Genomic DNA, 5826 nt, shown 5'->3' on the forward strand with positions numbered 1-5826 from the left:
AAACAATTGACCCATTTGAAGGACATTACTTTGTTCTGTACTTACGAGAAGATTCATGGAGGGCGAGGAGACGGTACATTTTATTTTAAATTTCTTTGTTTTTAGAAATTCTTACAGGGTTAAACGTAAATCTCTCAGAAGAAATTATTGACGTTTATTCCTTATCACAAATGCTCAGATATCAAAAATGAGAACTGGGATCATATGAGTGAAGTAGTGATAGTTCATACATACCATTATTAACAATTGTCTATCCATTGCTGGATGAATGTCTCTTAAATACTTTTTGACAACCATCTATCTTGGATAATTCGTTTCCAAGATATTCGAAGTGCAACATAATTTCGTCACACCATTGGTATCATGTGTAGGTAGCTACATATCACAAGAGAATTATATCAATCTACCTATCTGTTTGCTATAATTTCAGACACACACACACACACACACACACACACACATATATATATATATATATATATATATATATATATATATATATATATATATATATATATATATATATATATTGTCATAATCTCGTCAAAATACAATCTCTCCAACATCTGGTGAACATAAATAACCCAAACTGTTACACTTTCTAATCCGTAGTTTACAGTAGGCTGAAGTTCTTGACAATGGCTCTGTATTTATTTGCCGGAAAACTATTACTATACCATCATATCCATACAGGTTTAATTTATATTCGTCGGAAGACAACGCATATTCCCACCAAGTTTGGAATTATCTACGAAAGCTCTAGAAAAATTAAGTATCTTATTTTTCTTAATTTCGATAATATACGGTTTCTTTGTAGCTATTCTACCATTATACCCTTACCATATTAACCCTACACAGCACAATACACTGACAAATAAAACATTGTTACCACCTGCTATTATTTGAAGAAAGTCGTGTGTTTAGCTCTTCTGAGTATTCGAAACTTTGCATATTAAGAGCATCCTATTGTTTTATATTCTTAAAGTAACAACTAACAACAAATATACTATTTAAAAAAGTTAAAATATATTACACTTTCTATTAACACTCGCCCAGCGAAGATACTAGAAATACAACGCTTCCGACGAAGATAGTGTCCTTTTGACCAATAAATATTTTAATTGTATTTTAAGGAAACAGAATATTATTACCAGATTTTCAATTAATTTAAAGCTTGATATTAATGATGAGCATATTTTTTTTCAGGGGCGGATTTAGAAGGTAAAACGTGGGGCAGCCAGAACTCAGACTATGATAGTTTACTACAAACTTTCAAATATATGTAAATAGTGTCTTCAATTATTTTTAAGACACTACGCTGATTAAGCTGTAATACGCGTATTTAACATAACGTAATTTCTTCTTTTCTTCTCTAAGCTATGTTCTAATTTTCGAATGATATCTTCTGTTAACTTGATTACTTTTTCTCTTGGAATATCTTTACGGAAATCAAATTCATTCGTTGTTAGATAATAAACGATTAAGGTGTTCAAGTTAACTGGCGATACTTCTATTCTGAAAAAGAAACGACTTTATGAATAAGATAACAGTAGTAACGATTTAAATATAGGACTAGTTAATTTTATAACACTTATTTAACTCCTAATGTTGCAGATAATATATTAGTTATATATGGAGATAAACGAGTACTTACATCACGCGGACAATGCAGATTCAAGAGCCTTAACGATTATTTAAAATCTCAATCTGTAAATATAACATTAAGAGAAGATCAGATAAGAAATAGAGTAAAAATAGAAACAGGCGATAGTGATTTTGTAATAGGAAATTTAAATTCTGTTCTTGGATTTGAGCATTTACCAATATTAGCAAAGAACGAAACACATAGTGGAAGCATGTTACCAAAGTTTCGTTCTTTCGATACAATTAACATTCACTGTAATGTAGCTGATGGCATGATCGTTAAAGGTGCACTCTTAAAAATTTCCTTGCTCAGAAATGAGAAAATTGCATGTTCAAAACAAAATAAGTAATTTTTACTCATATTTGAGACAAAATATCTCATTATTTTGAAACGTGTTCTCATTTGTGAGCTCAAGGCAAATTTTCAGGTTCCCATTTATGAGATTTTCTCATTTCTTAAAAATGAGAATGAAATAGTGCGTGATTTGTAATATAATAGATGGCAGAAAAATAACGGTAACAATTTTACCGAAATAATATTACCATGTTTTACTTGGGAGTAATATTGCTAGGGTTTAATTACTATACAGGAAACGAGATAAAGGATTTCAGTTGTAGCAGAATGCGAATGGATATGAGTACGCAGTACGGTGATGCGGCTGAAGAGGCGTATGGGTACACATCACATCATGTGAGAAGGAAGACAGCGGCGAAGAGACTGAAGAGTTGATAAAGTGTGTGAAACAGACATGAACTTCATAGAAGAAGTTCTAGTTGGACTCAACTTAGAACAATATGTGCCAGCTTTCGAACGTAAGTATAAATTATACTAAGTAACTACAAAATGCACAGCTCGTTGTTTACTTACCTGAAGTTCTGGTATGAATGTGATTCAGTGTTTTGTAAACATACTACAGTGTATAGTCGTTAGGGTGTAAAATGCTGATTCCTTTCATATAAGTTCGTAATCAAGTTAGCTCCTACATTTATCAAGCTAAATATTCAATGCACATAATAACGAGGCAGTAATAACAAGTAAAGGCGGGCTGGAGCCCCGTAGGGAACGTTGATTTCTATATTACAATAGAATGAGGAGACATGTCAATGTTTTACACCCTTTCCCCTTCTCTATAATTTGCAAAATAGCTATGTACGGAGTCAAAGAACACATGTCATCTGTGTAGTTAACATAGAAACAGCGTTTAAAAAATTGTGATTTATAATTATGGAATTGCAATGCGGAGGTGCTTTGTACTGATCACGTAACATAGATTAGCGCCCTTTTTTTTTGTTTTTGTATCAGTAATAGTTTTAATGACATAATGTATGCAGGTTATTTGGGCCTATGTTTAGCAGAAGGGGTCCAGCTCTTTTCTCTAAAAAAAAATGTTACAATTTTGGTATTTTCTGTTCACATTCGGTTAGTTTAGAGTAGGTTAGGTTAGTTTGGATTAGGTTAGGTTAGTTTAGGATAGGATAGGTCAGGGGCGGATCCAGGACCGACTTCTGGGGGGGGGGCGGCGTGTTGTCATACTGCTACTTTTAAGGGCTCAAAACTTTGGGATGGGTTTTATTTATATATATAAAATAAGAAAGATGCCTCTTCTGGGGGGGGCAATCACCCCCTGGATACGCCCCTGGGTTAGGTTAGTTTAGTTTGTTATATTAGTGTAGGGATCCCTCATAATTTTCCAAAAAATTATAGAATTTCGCTTATTTCTTCTAATATTAGGTTAGTTTAGGTTAGCTTAGGTTGGGTTAGATTTGGTTACGTTATGTTACGTCTAAGTACTTGCATCATTCATTTCTCCTGTAAATTTTGTGTTTTTTACGTGCTTCTTGATCCCTTGTACTAAACATACTCCGTTATTTGTAGCATATAGGCAGGTCAGTATGCGAATTGAATATTTCGTGCAGATTGATTATACAAATCCATACAGAGATTCATGAAATATATACTACTTTTTCTCTGAATTCGCTTTCTCTACCTTCAGCATGACGTGTGAACTTGCATTCCTCGGTGCAAATTCACTTTAAGAAATTTCGTGCAAAAACATCAGCAAACCTGTGCTAGGTGCCTCTAAAAAGCACGAGTTCTATCTACCTGACTCAGGGCAAAAGCACAGCATGGGAACCCATGCTGTAACGTTGGGATACGTCCGTAGGGATCAGGCGCGTCAGAGATGGTGGATATAAGCGTAAATTAGGATTTTGAAAAACGACTGCTTTCACGATGCAAAGATATATTTTTGTTAAATTCATTTGCTTGTTACATTGAAGTGTGCATTTACATTCCCGGTGCAGATTTAGTTTAAGAGGTCATGTGCAAAAACAATTTTACCTGTGCTAGGTGGCCACTAAAAGGATGAATGCTATGTAACCGACTCAAAGCACGAGCACAGCAGGGTACCGAGCGCGAATGCATCCGTAGGGAACTGGCGCGTCAGTAATTGTGGGTATACACATGAACAAGGACCCTAGAGAACAATTGTTTCACGATGGAAAGATAACTTTTTTTGTTAAGGTAATTTGCTCGTTACATTCCTTGCACGTTACGTTGTCCTTCATTAATCTACCACTACTTACCTTATGGACGAATGAGTGCATACTAGGTTTCACGTTCATTAATATATACACGTAAATACATATTTCACAAGTGAGAGCATGTCATATTTCGATTACTTTCATACTGCTCGATTAAAATATTAATACAAATATCTTCTATAAATTTTACAAATATGTGGATCCGTATAATCAATCTGCACATATTTTTTCCCAGGGAAGGGATTAATTTCACCCATATATGCACCCAGTCATCACTCACGTATACTATATATTGAGAATTTGAAAAGTTATCAATACCAAGGATAACAATTTTCTTGTCCAGGAATAATTTTGTTTTTTCAGGGGGGAAATCCCTGACATTCTCCGTCAATTTGCACATTGCATATAGTACTGTGCATATTTGTTCTTAATGTAACGTAGGGGCCGCGGTAGCTCAGTGGTAGAACGTTTGGTGCGTGAGGACCTAAGTTCGATCCCAGCTCACGGCAAGTGGGCTTTGTGATGGATAAACACAGTGTGTGTGGGTTTCCTCTGGATTCTCCTGCTTCTTCCTACTTTCTTCATTCCACTATCTTATTCATTTTTATCATAGTCTCCTTTAGCGTACCCTACAGAACTGTGGGACGTAGAACTTAAGATTGCTTTTTTTTTTAAATTAATTTAACGTTCCAAGATTGAGCTCTAAGTCTGAGAGAGACCCACCCGTTTGACGTGCGTTGAGATGGAATCAGTGAGTTTCGTTTCAGTATCGAGTTCGGCGGAATATATATATATATATATATATATATATATATATATATATATATATATATATATATATATATATATATATATATATTCGGGAAACTGCCACCTTAGTAATGCCAATGTGATTATTCATAAGCAAATGATGTTTATATAAATAATGAATGATGAAATTTAAATTAGAAGTTTAGTATATAGGCTAGATAATCAAAAATATTAAAAAGTCCAACTGGCAAACTAGAGGTGTAATCGAAAAAATTTTCCGAGCAGTTATTAATACATTGAATCAAATTTAACATTGGCTTCTGTATGAAACAATAGGCATTCAGGCAAACAGATAGATTAGGCAACTTGGTTTCGTTTAGTTTGTAAAGGCGTGTATAACAGCGAGGGAATGAGCGACGGGACCTACTCTTTAGAGTGACGCTTATCTCGGGGCCGCGGTGGCTGAGCGCCAAGTGAGCTTTCTGATGTACAGTGTGTGGTGGGTTTTCCCGTGGTTCTATCATTCACTCCCACTTTATTTTTACTACTTTGTTTATTAACATTTAACATCGGGACATAAACGTTGGACGTTACACTCAAATAGGAATTGTTGCCTTTGGGCTAACGGACAGATGGGACAATAATTATTACGTTTGTAGAAAAAAGAAGGAAACTGGAGAACATCGAGAGAGCCCAGGAATTCAATGTTGTCTGTCAGAGACTTACATGAGATCGAACCATAGACCTCTCGCGACAGGTGAGTGACAGCTGCCCCATATCCTTTCCTCTTACGTAAATAAGGTACCGAAACTTCACTCTTCGTTTTAGTGTATCTACAAATAAAAAAAAAAAGTTAAAAGTTTTGAGTCACGTTTCATGGTGTAATGA

The sequence above is a fragment of the Thermobia domestica genome, chromosome 9 (genome assembly GCF_964235325.1).
Source record: "Thermobia domestica chromosome 9, izTheDome1.hap1.1, whole genome shotgun sequence".
NCBI lineage: Eukaryota > Metazoa > Arthropoda > Insecta > Zygentoma > Lepismatidae > Thermobia > Thermobia domestica.